Genomic DNA, 18,471 nt, shown 5'->3' with positions numbered 1-18,471 from the left:
TACTCTTCTGGTGTGTCTTTTAACCCCATAAGACTGAGAACTGGCTTGACTGTCTCATTCCCCACTAAGAAATTTTACTCTTACTCCTAAAGGGGTCCTGTGTTTCATGGAGGCCTCAGTCAGCATACATGTAATCAAACTTCACAGCTCCTCACAGGATCAATGGTCAGAAAATGGGATTGTTAGTGGCACCTGAGGCTGGACTTTCTGGCCTCTTGACAACAAAAGGTAACCTATCAGACACTTGAGTAAGTCCAAAGGAGGAGTCAATAGTTTTGACTAAAATGGCCGTCAGGTCCCTTTCAATCTCTACATTATCATCATAATCTACATAATTGAAACCATCCTGGACAACATGGTGAGACCCCATTTCAAACAAACAACTACAAAAAACACACTCAACTGCTCAACCTCCAAGATTAGTGATTTTTAAAACCAATTGAAAGCAAGTAGCTAAGGACTGGGGGGTGGGGAGCAAAAGGACTGAGTCAGAGAGATAAAATGTATAAGGTATAAGACTTAGTTGGTAAAAATGAGCCTAAGTCAGCTGTGTTTGTTGGAGGGTAATTATTAACGCTGGGATTCTGTCCTCCCCAGGATCTAGGAGATGGAGGTCCTATTCTTTGATGGTTACATGCCTGAGAACTGCTCTCAGGTCCTTGAGAGATGCATCTCAGCTGCAAAAGATGCATATTTACAATTATAAGTGTTTCTGTTGGTAAATGCCTAGTAGATTGTTGTGACCCATTAAGCAAGGGCTGGCTTTTAGTGTCCTTCATGCCACTGGTGTTGATAAATGTATAAAGACCTGTATCCACCATTAAACTACCATGTAGAATAGTTCTACTGCCCTAAAACTGCCTGCACTCCACCTATTCCTCTCTTTTTCTCTCTCCCAAATGATCCTTGCAAATTATAATCTCTTTTTTGTATTGGTGTGTTATAATTATATAGAATAGTGGGATTCATTACACCATATTCATACCTGCCCTTAACAATTTGAACAATCTCATTCCTCACTTTCCCTTTCCTTTCCCCCTTCCTTCCCCATCTGCTTTCTCTACTAATCTCCCTTCTGTCATTATTATTTTAATTAGTGTGCTATAATAATATATAATATAGTCTACATAATCATATATAATATACACAATATACTTATATATAACATTATATTCTTATATATAACTTATTTATATAATCATATACTTATATGATTCATTGTGATATCTTTGTATGTGGACATTGCATAACTGGGCAGATTTCATTCCCCAGTACTTCCCCATGTCCTTCCCTCCTCCCCTGCTCTTGATCCCCTTTTTCTACTCTATTGATCTCCCTTCTATTTTTGTAAGATCCCCTCTTTTTTTAATTCCCTTTTTCCTCTCTCTCTAGCTTCTGCATGTGCAAGAACACATTACACCCTTGACTTTCTTGATTTGGCTTATTTCACTTAGCATGATGTTCTCCGTTTCCATTCATTTATCTGCAAATGGCATAATTTCCTTCTTTAGGGCTGATTGAAAGTTCATTGTGTATATATACCACATTTTCTTCATTCATTTATCTGTTTATGGGCACTGAGTCTGGTTCCATAGCTTGGCAATTGTGAACTGCGCTGCTATAAACATTAGTATGTATGTATATTATAGTATTGCTGATTTTAGATCAGCATAAGTGTGAAGGAGTGGGATAGCTGGATCATTTGGTGTCTCCATTTCTAGGCTTTTAAAAAATCTCCATACTGCTTTCCAAAGTGGTTGTACTAATTGGCATTTCCACCAAAATGTGTAAGAGTTTCCCCCAACATCTTCTCCAGGATTATTATTATTTGTGTTATTTTTTTCTCCCTGTTTTGTTATTTCTATTCTTGATGATTGCCATTCTAACTGGAATGAGATAAAATATCAGTGTAGTTTTGATTTGAATTTCCCTGATTACTAAGGCTGTTGAACATTTTTTCATATATTTGTTAGCCACTTATATAATTTTTTTGAAAAATGTCTGTTTAGTTTAGCTGCCCATTTATTGATTGGGTTATTTGTTTTGTTTTTGGCATTCAGCTTTTTGAGTTCTTTATATATTTTGGATATTACTCCTCTGTCAGAAGAGTAGCTGGCAAAGATTTTCTCCTATTCTGTAGGTTCTCTCTTCATGTTCTTGTTTCCTTTGCTGTGCAGAAGTTTTAAATATGCACCATCCCACTTGTTGATTGTTGGTTTTATTTCTTGAGCCTGAGAAGAAGTTGATGCCTATGTGAATATGCTGATATTGACCCCATGTTTTCTTCTAGCAGTTGTAGTGGTTTTGGTCTAATTCCTAGGTCTTTGCACCACTGTGAGTTGTTTTTTGTACAGAATGAGAGAAAGAAATCTAGTTTCATTCTTCTGCATATGGATATCCAGTTTTCCCCTTTAATAAAAAAGCTATCTTGTCTCCAACATATGTTTTTGGCACCTTTGTCAAGGATCATGATTGTATCTACATGGATTTGTCTTTGTATCTTCTGTTGCATTGGTCTTTATATCTGTCTTTATGCCAATAGCCTACTGTTTTTATTACTATAGCTCTATAGTATAATTCGAGGTCAGGAATTATGATCCCTCTAGCACTGCTCTTATTACTTGGGATCGCTTTGGCTTTTCTGGGTGTTTTTTTCTCCCATATAAATTTTAGGACTTTTTTTTTTTGTGGTTCTGTAAAGAATGTCATTGGTATTTTGATAGGGATCGCATTGAGTCTGTAGATTACTTTCGTAATATGGCCATTTTGACAATACTACTTCTGCCCGTCCAAGAAGAGGGGAGGTCTTCCCATCTTCTAAGGTCTTTTTCAGTTCCTTTCTTCAGTGCTTTATAATTTTCATTGTAGAAGTTTTCACCTCCTGAGATTTATTCCAAAGTTTAGTTACATTTTTAGGCTATTGTGAATGGAATTGTTTTCCTGATTTTTTTTCTCAGCAGATTCATTATTTGAATATGGAAAAGTTATTGATTTTTGTATGTTGATCTTGTATCCTGATACTTTGCCAAATTTATCAGCTCTAGAGGTCTTATGGTGGATGTTTTGGGTCTTCTAAGTACATAATCATGTTACTTCTTTTCATATTCTTCTAGCTTCCTTCTCTTGCTTGGTTGCTCTGGCTAGGGTTTCAAGGACTATATTGAACAAGAGTGGGGATAGTAGACATCCTTTTCTTGTTCCTGATTTTAGAGGAAAGATTTTCATTTTTTTCTCCATTCAGTATGATGTTGGCTTTTGGTTTGTCATGTATACATTTTATGATGTTGAGGTTAAGTTCCTTCCATTCCTAGTATCCTTAGTCTCGTCAGTGTTTTTCTCATGAATGGGTGCTGGATTTTGTTGAAGGCTTTTCTGTATCTATTGAAATGATCTTGTGATTTTTGTCCTTAATTCTATTTATGTGATAAATTACATTTATTGATTTGCATATGTTGATCCAAACTTGCATCTGTTGAATTCTACACCAACTTGATTGTGGTGTAGAATCTTAATGATTGAATTCAGATTGCTAATATTATTATATTAAGGATTTCTGCATCTATGTTCATCAGGGATATTGGTCTTGTATTTTTTTTTTTCCTTGATATGTCTTTATCTTGTTTTGGTATCAGATTGATACTGGATTCATTAGATGAATTTGGAAGGGTTCCCTCCTTTTGTGTTTCTTGGAACAATTTGAGGATTAGCATTAGTTCTCATTAGTTCTTCTGTAAAGGTCTGGTAGAATCCATCTGGTCCAGGTTTTTCTTTGTTAGAAGACTTTTTATTATTGCTTCAGTTTTATTGCTTGATATTGGTCTGTTAGATTTTCTGTATCAGGTTCAATTTTGGTAGTCATATATGTCTAGAAATTTGGCAATATCATCTAGATTTTCCAATTTGTTGGAATATAAATTTTCAAAAGAGTCCCAAATGATCCTCTGGATTTCAAAAATGTCTGTGGTGGGACTGGAGTTGTGGCTCAGTGGTAGAGTGCTTGCCTAGCATGTGTGAGGCACTGGGTTCAAGTCTCAGCACCACATGTAAGTAAAAGAATAAAATAAAGGTCTAAAAATTTTTTTAAAAAGAAATGTCTGTGGTCTTTTTCATCTCTAATTTTGATTCAAGTCTTCTCTCTTTTGGTTAGTTTGACTAAGGATTTATCAATCTCATTTATATTTTCAAATAACCATCTCTGTTGCATTGATCCATTGTATTTTTTAATTCTATATTTTATTAATTTTGACTCTGATCTTAATTATTTCCTGTCTTCAGCTGTTTTGGAGTTTGTTCCTGCTTTTCTAGGGCCTTGGAATGTAGCATTAGATTGTTTATTTAGAATCTTTCTATTTTTTTAAATACAGGCATTTAATGCTGATAAACTTTCTTCTTAGAACCACCTTCATAGTATTCCAGAGATTTTGATACACTAATCACTCTTCTTGTTTGATTCTGGAAATTTTTTCCCTCTCTTTTCTTCTGCGATCCATTCCTTGATCAAAAGAGTATTGTTGAATCATCTTTTATGTATGTGGTTTCTATAATTTTTCTTGCTGTTGATTTCCAATTTCATTTCATTATGATGGGATAAAATACAAGGGATTATATCAATATTTGTATTGGCCAAGACTTGCTTTGTGATCTAAAACATGGTTGATTTTGGAAAATATTCCATGAGCTGCTGAGAAGAAAGTGAAATCAGTTGTTGTTAGATGAAATATTCTATAGATATCTGTTAGGTCCATTTGACTTATAACATTATTTATGTCAGAAGTGTCTTTATTGATTTTATGTCTGGATGTACTGGTGAAATGAGTGTGTTGAAATCACCCAGTATTGTATTGAGGTCTGTCTGGGACTTAATGTCAAGAAGTGTTTGTTTTAGGTAATTAGGTGCAGTGACATTTGAGACATAAATATTTACTATCATTATATCTTCTTGTTTGATTTTTCTCAGTATGTAGTGGCCTTTCTTGTCTCTTCTATTTTTTTTAGTACCAGGGATTGATAATATGTACTTGATGATTGCCATTCTAATTGGATTGAGATGAATCACATCCCCATCAATCTTTACTCTTTTTTTTGAAACAGTCTCACTAAATTGCTTACAGCCTTGCTCAATTGCTGAGGCTGGCTTTGAACTTGCAATCTTCCTGTCTCAGTTACCTGAGCTGCTGGATTACAGGCATGCACCACTGCACCTGGCTATTGCTATCTCTTCTGATTACTTTTTGCTTGCACTTTGTCAGACACAAGAATAGCGCTACTCCTGCTTGATTTGAACACAATTTTTATGGAATATCTTTTTCCATCCTTTTACTTTCAGTCTATGCTTGTCTTTGCCTATAACTTGAGTCTCTTACAAATAGCATACATTTAAATATTGTTTTTTAATCTACTCTGCCCATCTATGTCTTTTAACTGGAGTTGAAACCATTTATATTCATACTTATGGAGAGATATTATTTTCTGTTATGTGGTATGTTTCACGTATTTAACTCTCTTTTAATTTTCATCTTCTTAATTGTTCTTCTTGTGAACTTTGTTTATTCAGGAGCTCTGGGATTTGTTTTTGAATTATTCCATTTGTAGTATTGTTAAAAAATATTTTCTCTAGCGCTGACTTGGGTCATGTCATGAATGTTTTCAGTTTATCCTTATTTTGGAAAGTTTTTATTCTTCAATTCTGAATGATAGTCTTGCTGGATATGTCAATTTTGGTTGGCCACTGTTTTCTTTCAAAGCTTGAATCCTCTCATTTCCAAGCCCTCCTGGATTTTAGAATCTGAGTTGAGAAGTCAGAAGTAAGCCTTATTGATTTACTTATAAGTGGGATCTGTCATTTTTCACTTGCATCTTTTAATATTCTATCCTTATTCTCTATGTTAGGCATTTTGATTATGATATGTCTTAGAAGGACTCTTTTTTGATCTTGTCTATTTGGGCCTGTTATGTGTATGTCTGGCTCATTCCCAAGGTTTAGAAAAATTTCTACTCTTTTTCACTGAAAAATGTTCTTAATGTCTTTAACCTGTATCTCCATGCCTTCTTGAATCCCAGTGACTCTTAAATTTGGTCTCTTAATGTTTTCCCATATATTCTGATCATTATCTTTTTTCCCCTTCACACTTATGAGTGTTAAAAATCATATACCTTGTCTTTGAACCCTGAAGTTCTGTTTTCTACATAATCTAAATTTTTTCTGCATAACATAAATTATTGGTGATACTTTCAACTGAAATTTTATTTGACTTATTGTGGCTTTCATTTCAAACAGATCTGATTGGTTTCCTTTCTCTTTATTAAAATTGCCTTTAATTCCTTACATTTCTTTCTGAATTTATTCTCAGATCTTCTTTTAGCTTAGTAATAAATTTAACAATCATTTTTGTAATCTTTCTCTGGAATTTCATCCCCTTGAATTATGTCTGTGGGCTTCCTTTATTGGGGGATTATAAATTTTGGGAAGAGACTTGTTTGCTGGTTTCTTCATCCTGCACAGATAGATTGCTCTTCTTCTTTAAGGAGGGGGTCTCTTGTGAAGTATGTTGGTATATCCTAACTTCAGCACCTATCACAGTATAATCCAAATGTTAATTTCAACCTCCAGTGCCTCTTACTTTTCTGCTATAGGGATTGCTTTCTGCTTCCAAGATGGCAACTTTTTTCTGTACCCTCTCAAAGAAGAGGCATAAACACTGTGTCCTTGGATGGCAGAAGAAATGGAAGGGCAAAGGGATGAACACCGTCTTGTGCCTCTTTTACAAGGTCATCAATTCCATTTGTGAGGGTAGAGTCCTCCTAAAAGCCCTACCACTTACTTTTGTCACACTGACAGTCAAGTTTCAATGCACGAACATGGAAGGAATGCAAACATTCAAACCATAGCATCAGTTATACATTTCATCTCCAGAAATTCTTGATTTCTTTTAAGGTTTTCTGTCTCCTTGTTGATATTTCCATTCAGTTAATGCATTATTTTCTTGAATATCTTGACATGTTCATTTATTTCTTTAGCATCATTAAGATAGTTGTTTCAAAGTATTTATCTAATAGATCTGCCTTCATGTCCTCTTCAGGGACAGTTTCTGTTGACTTTTCTTCCCCCTGATCAGGCCATACTTTCTCTTGTGCATGCCTTATTCTTTTTGTTGTTGAAAATTGAACAATTTAAATATCATCATATATTAATTCTGGAAATCAAATTTTTGCCCTTCCGCAGTCAGCTGGGTTTTGTTCTGGTATATTGTTTTGCCGTTTTGATTGTTATAGATTAGGTCTATGCCAGGGGTCAGACTGAGGTGTCAACTCAAGGTCTTCTCACATCCTTTCTGATCTGGTATCTTTCCTGCAGCATGCATGGTCCCTTTCTAAGTTTCCCCATGTATACATTTGCCTTCAAATTTCCCAATCTTGAATATCTGACTTCCTCATAGGTAAAAGAGAAATTAAGGGAAGGGCTAGATTGATGCAATGATGGTATTGTATTTTTCTCTTTGCACTTCTAAAATGTTTGTCTTACGTATTCATATTATTAGTTATATAAATGCCCATAACTATGCTAATGTCTTGCTGGATTGCATATTTAATGGTACATCACTACAAAGAATAAATACTACAATTTCCAGCCTACTTTACAGCTTCATATGGACAGGAAATAAAATTCTGGCCATAAGTCAGGTGCACGAGCATGTACCTGTAGTCCCAGGATGAACAAGAGAATCTGTAATTCAAGAACAACCAGGGAAACGGAGTGATTTTCCCTGTCTCGAAAAACAAAAGCAAAAAAAAAAAAAAAAAAAAAAAAAAATTCCAGTCATTAGTAGAGGCAAAAGTGGAATGTGAAAATATAGGGAAGTATTCTCAAGGGAGAGGGTGTGCCCTTCTGCCCCTTACTTCTTCCAGCTGGCTAGACCTAGATGTAATAGCAAGAGCTGGAGTTGTAGTAGCTACTTAGCTTGTTAACACTGTGGAAATTAATCCTTGCCCTGTAATACTGTGGCAATTAATCCTTGCTCTGTGTGATGAACCTGAACTTTTTTTTTGAGAGAGTAATAAACATTGATTTGTTTAAACCAATGTATTGAGTTTCCATGACTAGAAGTTATCCCTAACCCTGGTGCTATTTCCACCATCAGCAGTAATATTTGAGCTATGCATCTCAGCAAGTCTCCTAAGACTCACAGGATATTCATCTGGTTTTGGAAGGATGTTCAGATCCTAGGCAGTCAAAGAAATTATAAACTCTCCACTGTTTTGGTCAGCTTTTGCCTTGCTGTGGCCAAAACAAGCAACAAGAGCAACTTAGAGAAGGAAAAGTTTATTTCCTTCTCAGTCCGTAGATAACCCAACTCCATTGTTCTGGGCCCAAGATGAGGCAGCACATCATGGGGGAAGGGCCCAGTGCACGAAAGCTGCTCAGCTCATGGCAGGGTCAGGAGTAATCTCTTCAACAAGCATACCTTCCTTGGTCCCTGCTGTGTATGCATTTTTCTGGTCAAATGGCAAGTTGTTAAAATCCTTGAACTCTGCTTATTGCTCCCAGTTTTCACAGTAAACCATGTGCAACACTACAACATAGAAATAGGAGATTTTATCTGTTGAGTCAGATATTTACAGGATTTCCTCTGACTTTGCTGGTAAGGCCAGTAAGGGAGAAGAGTGTGGTATAGCTAGTAAAGAGGAACCGATCAGGAATCTGTCACTAGGAATTCATGCAGACTCCACTGCAAGGGCTGTGCCACGGATCATCACTCATTAACTTCTCTTGATAGATTATGCCCTCTCAATCATCTAGTAACCAAACAAGGAGGTGTTTGTGACATTGTTAATACTGTTTTCTGAGTTTCAAGGGAAAAAAAATCTATCAGGAATTGACTTATTAAAAAATAAAAGGGGGCTGGAGATATAGCTCAGTTGGTAGAGTGCTTGCCTTGCAAGCACAAGGCCCTGGGTTCAATCCCCAGCACCGCAAAATAAATAAATAAATAAATAAGTAAGTAAATAAATAAATAAAAAATAAAAGGAAACAGATCATAATAACCACAAGTTAAAGGGCTTTTTGTGGGGGGCAGAACCGGGGTTTGAACACTGGGCCTAATGCATGCGAGGCAAGCACTCTATCACTGAGATTCATCCCCAGTCCTTTTTAAATTTTTATTTGAGACAGGGTCTCCCTCCCTAAGCCACCCAAGATGGCCTCAAACTTTCAATCCTCCTGCCTCAGCCTCCTGAACAACTGGGATTACAGGAGTGCACCACTGTGCCTGATGTGGTGTTTTTATTTTAAATACAAATAAAGTTTAAGAAATGTTTAAGTTCCTCATCTATTTATATTAAGTGATACATGTATTATTTTTTATCTTCATGTATATCACTGTTAAAATCACTTAGGTAATTCATTTAAATAATGTTTTATCAGCTTTTGAAACAAAATCGTAAGTGTCATATGTATAAACAGGAACCTAACAAATTTTTCTTGTTGGGGAATCCATATTCATCCAAAGAGAAAACACCAAAAAACAAAAATATATTGAATTTGGAAAATTTTATTAGGTTTATATCCAACTAATAGTTAATAACTAAGGTGTTACTTTCATTCTAAAAGAAGAAACTCAAAGGTGATAGTATAGCCTTTTTGGTATTATAGTTATCCATTGGTATCTGTGGGAGATTGGGTAGGATGCCTGCAGATACCAAAATCTGCAGAGGCTCAAGTTTCTTATATGAAATAGGGTAGTATTTGCATGTAACGTACACAAATCTGCCTGTATACTTTGATATAATCTCTAGAATACTTATAACACCTAATAAAATGTAAATGCTATGTAAATAGTTGCTAAACTATATTGTTTAGGGGATACTAACATTAAAAACATCTGCATACATTCAGTAGTCACAATTTTTTTCTAAAATATTTTCAGTTGGCAGTTGGAACCCACAGACACAAAGGGCACCATATCTGCTTTTCTTACACAGTACCTAGTCATTTACTTATTAATCAGTCATTTAGCAAACAACTGTTGAACTCTTAATTATGCACAAGCACTGTTAATCAGTGTTACTTTTTTTTTTTTTTTTTTGAGAGCTAAAGCCTTGTCAGTTGCATGGTGTGCAAGAGTGAAAAGTAACCTTTTTCTACCTCTTATGTTTCTGGTTTTCTGCAGAATCACTCCCCTCCCAAATTGATAATGGACACAGTTGATAAAAATGGGTTTTTGGCAAAACTGTAAGTACTTATTAAAAAGGCAATAGGATACACACAAAGTGTGGCAGCTATTCCCAGGAGAGAGCAATCAAAATTACAATTTTTCTGGGATGGTCACCTCAACACCATCCAAATGTCTGTGAAAGAAAGTCTGGAGTCGCTTCCATGCATCAAGCTGGGCCATGGCATGAGCCCTGGGCTCCCCTCCATAGAAGATGGGGCCACCCACCAAGACATGATGGCCAGCCCGGCACAGGGGCCAGTAGGGGGCTCAATGTAGTGCCCCACTTCTGGGTAACAGATGATCTGGGGCTTTTCCTTCCCATGGGCCTGCAAGCGTTTAGAGGCCTCATTAGCATAGAACTCGCTCTTCCAGTTGTGGTCATCCTGACCCACAAGGAACAGGAAGGTGGTGTTAGAACGCTCCACAGGAATAAAGCTCTTCCCATCCTCCAAAGGACTTTTCAGGGCTTCCACAATGTCCTTGATGCCATCTTTGGTCATCTTGACTCGATCCCAAATGACAGTCACAGGGGGCAGCGTCTCATCCTTGTAGCGTATGCTTGCCCCAACGACAGCCACAGAGCCATTGATTATGACTGCAGCTGTGATGCCCTTCAGGAGAGAGGACATGGCAAGGCCGAGTTCGCCCCCTTTGGAAATCCCAAGCAACCCAATTCCTGGACCCTTTACCTGAAAATGGGAAAAAGAAAAAGGAGAATGAGACCATTAATAGTATAGACCATGAGTAGTAACCACCTAGAAGTTAGGTGGACATGAGCTTGAACCTGGGCTCCATCAATATCATAGCTTTGAAAACATTATTCAGCCTGTTAAGCTCAGTTTCCTTAGCAGTAAAATAAGGCTCAACCCTACACCACAAAATCCATGTGAAATTCAAATGAGAAACCACGTGTAAGCTCTGAGCTCGATGCTTGTCAGTAAGAAGCTTTCAAGTTCCAAAACTGCTTGCTCTGTAGTGTCTGGTGTCTTTATACTTCAATGGGCCCTGTACTCATGGAAGTTTATGATAGTCTAAAGAAATTTAAGGTGAACCTAAGTAACATTCCATTTGTATGAAAGGCTCCAGGATGCCCAGGAAAGTACCGGGGAAGAAGAGTCCTGGGTTTCAAAGAAAAGCATTCTTCCTGAGATTAATAGTTTCTTCTTTAGGAGTTAGGATTCTGGCTCAGTGGTAGAGAGCTTGCCTAGCATGCCTGAGGCACTGGGTTCAATACTCAGCACCACATTCAAAACTAAATGAAGTTTAAAAAAATAGTTATTTCTTTAAATAATATTGGAAGTAATTATTCACCTAGCAGACAAACAGTATATACATGGGTATAAAGTAATAATCAAGTATATATGAATAAACCCAAAGTATCAATGTAAGTCATAATTCTGACCCTAAGTCATAATGAATTTTGTTCCGTGTGTGTTTTGTTTCTAACATGTAAATGGTAGCAGGTAACAAAAGGTTTTTAAAAATCACTAGAATTATCTCCTAACAACAGACAACACTACCACCACCACTAATAATAATCATCATCATTTCAGTCTTTGCTAATTGAGGCACTTCCTGAGCTCTCTCTAGTCCCATTCACGTCCCCCCCGCCTTTTTTTTTAATCACTGCCCCATTAGTGTCCTTGTTAACACTTGGAATTTTAAGGTTCCTTTTTTCCTAGCCCTCCCTCCCCTGTTCCCACGCTGTACTCTAAGCTCATGTGAATATGAACCTGGTCTTCCTCACTCTGTACATGCTAGGCCAGATCCTTGAGTGTTTGCCATAGGAATGAATATCTTTCTCTGTAAACATCTGGACGCATTTCAAAGGCTTTACCAGCATGATTCATTTAACTCTCATAACATACCTGGAGTTTGGAGACAGATTCACAAAGCCACAAAGCAATGACACTTCTGAGGTGACGAACCCTCCTGGTGAGGCACGGACAGGTCTATAACCCAGAAAACACACTGTACTGGGCATACTGGGATGCTAGGTCCCCCTACCTGGAATTCAAACATGAGGTTTCACTATTTATTCTATGCCCTGTGGGACTGTCCTAGCTCAGAAATTTACTTTTCTCAGGCTGGGGTTGTGGCTCAGTGGTAGAGCACTTGACTAGCATGTATCAAGCACTGGGTTCGATCCTCACACTCAAAAATAAATAAATAAAATAAAGGCATTGTGTCCATCTACCTAAAAAAATATTTAAAAAAGAATAAATTTGCTTTTCTCTGTAAATTTATAAGAAACTGAATATTTAATTTTGTCACAGAGCAAAATCTCTCAGGTCATAGAGTTGAAAATCTGACCCTATCTGGGGCAGGTATTTAGGAATTAAAAAACTAAAAGAACAGTCAACCTGAGGGTGATGAAGCAGATAATTCACGGCTTCTTCAAAGTACTCCAGGTGAAGGGTGTCCACACTCTGGGGAAGGTCATCATGGTTATAATAGGCCACAGCCATCACAGCAAAACCCTTCCCAGCCAGCAGACTAGCTCAGTGCTCCAGAAGGCCACCTCCAAGTCCAAAAAGGTCCACGATCCCAGGATAGGGCCCAGGTCCTTGGAAAGAAACAGAACACAGATCTAGTCCTCAAATAATTTGGAATCAGACTCTCATTTATTTGGGGTAGGGGACAGGTTGGGGAGTGCTGAGCATCGAAGCCCCCTTTCTTGTTTTGAAAAAAATGCCTTATTGGCGGCTTTATTAGTGAAACCCCTGGCTCTACCTTTTACTACAAAAGCCAAGAATGAGACCTGACTTCCCTTGAGACCTGGTCTCACTCCCATGAGTGACAGAGGTAAGCACAGCTTAGAATTCATTCAGGTCAGCAAGGTTGACACTGAGTCCACAGGAGCCGGAAGCACTAGTGACGTCCTGTGGTGGTATGAGTGGTAGAATCTCCTGTGGACCCTCTCAGTTTTCTGATTCTGATCCCCAGAGTTCTTGTCAACTTTGTTCTTAAACCAATAGCCTTGTGATAAATTCCTTTCTTATTTAGGTAACTCAGAGTTTGTTTTTGATGCTTGCAATTCTAAGTTCTGGTTAATTTGAGTTTCCAGGAATTATGATGACAAAGCTGGGTGAGGTGGCACACATCTGTAATCCCAGCAACTCAGGAGGCTGGTGCAGGAAGATCAGAAGTTTGAGGTCAGCCTCAGCAACTTAGCCAAGACCCTGTCTAAAAATAAAAAAAAAATAAAATAAAAATAGCTGTGGCTGTGGCTTAGGGGTAGAGCACCCCTGTGTTCAATTCTCAGTACAAATTTTTTAAAAATTGTGATGTCAAAAGGTACTATTGGTCATCTTGGAAAATCTGGAAAAGAACTCCAAATCTCAGGTAGTGTTTACATATTCTAGGTCTAGGCTTATGATTTTCATGATTGCCATCAAAATAGTCAAACTGAGTCCCTATTTCATCTATACCTGGTGTCACAAATTTCCAGATTTTTATTTTTGTAGTAAGATTATAACTAACAAAGACCCAGATTATTATTGTCTTTCTTTCCAAACGAAGGGTGGGGAATCCATCTGCACCATGCACAATGTGTTAATAAATACAGCCCAATTTATCTGTTTCTTTTTTTGATACTCATTAAGATTGTTGCAATTGATTATTACTTATACTGCAGTGACACATATCCTCTAAACCCCAGCTGTATTTAGCTAGGACTGTATATTCAGTTTTCATGCCTAGGTTATTTATATAGTTTGTATGTTTCAGTTTTGACCAAGAGCTGCCAAGTTGTTTTCCAAAGTTGTGTTACTGCACAGACGTGCCAGAAATAAGGAATGTTCTTGTTTTACTACATCTTCACCAACTCTTGACCATCATTTAAAAAATATTTGCCTTATTGAAAGGTATGAGATGGTATTGCACAGTACTTTAAAAGGATATTTCTGTGAGCACTAAGAAGTTGAGAATTTATTCATGTGCTTATCGACATTCTTCTCCTATGTATGTTTTAAATTCAATTTTATGTCCTTGGCCTATTTTTCTACGAAGCTTCTGTTTTTCTCTATTGGTTTATCCACTATATTCTGGATTCTGTCACGTATCTCTCTATTTTCTTGTCTCACTGAGGTTTACCAGTTTCCTTTATTATTGGTCCTTTCTGAGTCTATGTAAGAAACCCTTCCTGTATCTAAGGTTATAAGATATCCACAACTTTGACATTTGTTTTTCACATATAGATCTTCAATTCATCTGGAATTCATTTTTATGTAAGATGTGAGGTAAGGATCTAAATAAATCTCAATAATACTGCCATTTCCCAATAATTTATACTACTATTTCATATTCCATGTTTTTATATATGTATCAATTTAAGAAATGTCTATTCTATCCTATTAGTTATTAGTCCAGTCTTATATCTCCACATCTTAATCATTAGATTGTAACAATAAGACTAAATTCCAGGGAAGGCAAGGGTCTTACTCATTATCCTTCCGAATTGATTAAGTTCCAACAAGTGCCCCAGTGATGCTGCTGGGCTGCTGCTGTTGCACTATGCTCCAAGCACCATAGGACAGCAGCTTATCACAAAATATGAAAGTGCTCACAAATCACAGTGGGGGTGTGTGTCTATTAATTATCAAAATTCTATTCCATTAGGACTTGACAAAGTCTGATAGTCCCCTTTTCTACGCAACTTCCAGTATTGCTCCTGCTGTTGACTCTGGGATCAGGACATTAATCCAACAGTAAACTGAAAGATCTGCAGTTTCCCAGTGACCAAGGACCTGTAAGAGCTCCTGGGAGGCTTTGAATGGGGACTGCTCCTGCGAAGCAGCACAGGCAGAGGGTAACAGTGACAGAGGGTGCTCACCTGGAGGCAGGAAGAGCGTGGCCCGCACCCGGCCCTCGCGCACCGGCACCCGCCGCACCCGGGGCCGCATGAAGTGGCGCTCGTGCAGCGCCCGGGCCAGCAGACGCCCGCCGTCGGGCTCGTGGCCGTCCAGCACCTCCAGCTCCACCACGAAGGGCGTCTGCACGTCCCGCTTCAGTAGGCACCAGTACGGCTTGTCAGGCACCATGGCCCAAATCAGCCCCAAGGCCTCCAGGCCGGCGAAGCTACCGCCCAGCGCGGGTGCGCGCGCCAGGTCCAGCTCGCCCCCGGCGTCCGCGCGGTAGCGCGCGTGGGCCCGGAAGAGCGCACCTTTCTCGTCGCGCAGGGACGCGCGCAGCGTGAAGGGCTGCTCGGGACCAGGCCGCGCACGGCGATGCGCACCGGCTGGTCCCAGCAGATCAGTCTCACAGCCATGCCTACCGGAGCGAAAAGGGAAGGATGGCTCGGAAGACATCTGACCCGGGACTGGTCTTTCTAGGCCCTTCGTTCTGTGCGATTGGTTGCGATCCGCCGTGCAAGGTCCCCTAGTGTTTGTAGGGTACAGCCGTGCCCTGGATGGTGAAAAGCATAGGTGCTAAGAGGAATGATTAATCCTGCTCTTCAGCATTGTGAAGTCAAAATACAGGTACAAAGACTGATTGGAAAGCATACAGTTCAAAAAATCTCCATTTTGCAAAGACTTCTCAGGTGACTGTAACTCAGGTGATTCCTGAGCAAATGGCCCTTATCTCCCCTCACACCTCAGTCCCTTACCAAGTGCTTTCCTAGAGCTCCTGGGACATGGAGCTGCGTCCAGAGCAATTAGATGATTATGGAGTCAGATCGCGCGGGTCCTGACTCTCCTCCTCTAGTGTGGATCTTTAGTATGGTAGATGATGAAGTCTCTGAATCTAGTTTCCTCATTTGAAAAGTTTTGGGGGACAGTTAAATGAGCTAACATGTGAGAACACTGTGGCATCAGTAGAAAGAGTGTATATCCACTCACAGATATAGTCTCTGGCAGAATTAGTTTCAGATTTTATCAGAATCCTGTTAGAAAATAAGTGGTTCATGTAAACTGGGACATTAGAGAAGTTTGTCATAAAATTACTAATTACAAAGACATGGGCAACATTGAAAGAAGGAAAAAGGGCTAAAGAAGGGAGGGAGAGAGGAAGAAAGAAAGTAAGAGAGCTAGGGCTATTCAGTGATAGAACCCCTACCTAGCATTTAGGAAGCCTGTACTTTAGTTTCTCTGTATTCTGGTACTACAATATCTTGCCAATGACCTCTCTTGATCTGAATCAAAGCATACAGCTCAGAACACCAGTCATTTGTAACAGATTATGTCAGCAAATTATTATCTTTTAAAAAGTTATCAAATTAAGCCCCAACTCTGAGAGTTCATGGACCTTTTCCCCATTTCACCTAATGAAGTAATCACTGCTGGGTATTTGAAATACCTGATGTTTACAGTGTTACAAGTTGTCACACAATCTGGGAATCCTCTGCCTGCAGAGAATTAACCTAGGTTGCTGCATCCACCAGCACAGAAATTGAAATGGACTCTCAGATGTCAGAAAAGGCAGCTCCTGCCTCCCCTTCCCTGATGCCCACATTGCTATGGAGACACACAGAGTGACTCTGACACATGAGGGAAAAGCAGCTGAGGAGGTGACCTGGGATGGACCATTCAGAACCCCTTCCTCTGGGGAGTCCTGTCCTGGGAGCTCCAGGGAAGAAGTAGGTGGTGTCCAGGCCAGCTATCAGGGGTGCCAGGATCCGCAAAGAGTCAGTAGCCATAGAAAGTGCTCTGTCCTTCTTGAGAGGAGGGTGACCCACACAGTGGCCAGTGATGTCCCCTGTCTTGAAGGCTGAGCCTCACACCCAGATCTATGACATGCTGTCTTCTGAATTAGACCACATTTGAGTTTCTGGGCCCCTAACAAAGTGTGAGACCCTCATGGCTAGACAAACCGCCTTCCCCTCTTTAGGGCAGAATTCCCTGCTTACCCAGATAGGACACTCCTGGAAGCTTTCTCTCTGGGAGGGTCCCCCAGCTTTTCCATGGTGAACAGCCACTGGTCTGAGTTAAGCATTCAGTGTGAAAAGGCTGAGTTGCAGAAGCAGCGGCTCCTGGGTCAGCCCCAAACCCAACACCATGAAGATAACGAGTACTTTCCGGGTCCGAATCAGCTTCCAGTGCACTGGTTGGAGCCCCACTTCAACAGATTATGGCAAATGTTAGAGTACTGAAAGTTCCTGAAGCAAGACTGTAGAGGCATCACTTGCTGCCAAGTGAGGCAAACTGCCGTCCATGTCTACAACTGCGCTGGGACTGAAAAGAGCGCACTAGTAAGCTCAATGAATGTGTTCAGGAAAGATCATGGGAGGCCATTCTTTGGACCCCAACAGACCAGACTAAAAATCAAAATGGTGTATCCATGCTGAATACCAAATACCCAACCCAAATGAATTGTTTTTGGATTTTGAAATAAAAAATAAAGCCAGTTAAGGTCTTTAAAATAAATTGTGATTTTGTCCATTGACAAAGGATAATAACATCAGGGGTGATTTAGAGAGATATACCGATGGATATACAGTGCTAGTCATTGTTGACTCAAATTCATTTAATTGTCTGTGATTCTCAGTTAATATCTGAAATCCATCTCCTTTTCTGAGATAAGAAGTGAGAGCAAAGGAAGAAAGTTTCCAAGTGGGGCAGACTCCCAGTTTCACTCATCTGCTGGGGGTGGTTGCATTCAGATCAGGGACCTGGTCCTATTGCCTATCTTATCATTCTGGTACGACAAGAGAGCTCCTCAAGTTTCCATTTTTACTGACAGTCTAATAACCTTTCAAATAAGCAAGATATCAATAACTTAATTTCAATAATACAGTCATGTCAATAGCATTGTGTCAATGATAATTACTGATTTTGATATTTTTGCTATGATCTGTAAGGTGCTAACATTCGGGGAAACTTGATGAAGGGCATATGGAACTCTACTATTTCTTGCTTGCAAGATTTGTGTAAGTATAAAATCATTTCAAAGTAAAAGTTTTAGAAAAGGAGTAACAAAACACAACAATCTCTGGGAGTAATGAAACCACCAGAGAGGATCTTTGGTCCTCTCTATCCTGCTCAGATCCCTCCTCCTCCAAATCCTCTAACACTAGAGCTTTCCCAGTGGCTTGAGGTTTTAGGAATTATCTTCAGGATTCCAGGAATTTTGCATTATCCCTGATTTCCTGATTATTTTCTTGTCCAAAACATCTGGATTGAGGTAGTCAGTTACTGTTGAGAAAACTGATATTTTAATGGGTCATTGGGATCACACGTCTCTCCCTTTGAGGGCCCTCATCCTTAGTCTTTAAAAGACGGTTTTTAACATTCAGGGAGATTAGGTTAAGTGGCAGACATGG

At 39.1% G+C, this 18,471-nt stretch overlaps 1 pseudogene; it reads right to left on the bottom strand.

Moving 5' to 3' along the window:
• Window positions 1–9,560: 9,560 nt before the first annotated feature.
• LOC124976631 (acyl-coenzyme A thioesterase 1-like) lies at window positions 9,561–15,480 on the bottom strand (annotated as a pseudogene).
• Window positions 15,481–18,471: the final 2,991 nt, after the last annotated feature.

This window comes from Sciurus carolinensis, chromosome 2 (assembly GCF_902686445.1).
Source record: "Sciurus carolinensis chromosome 2, mSciCar1.2, whole genome shotgun sequence".
Taxonomy (NCBI): Eukaryota; Metazoa; Chordata; class Mammalia; order Rodentia; family Sciuridae; genus Sciurus; species Sciurus carolinensis.
The sequence above is the reverse complement of the archived record's forward strand: the minus strand, read 5'-3'. Positions and strand labels throughout refer to the sequence as shown.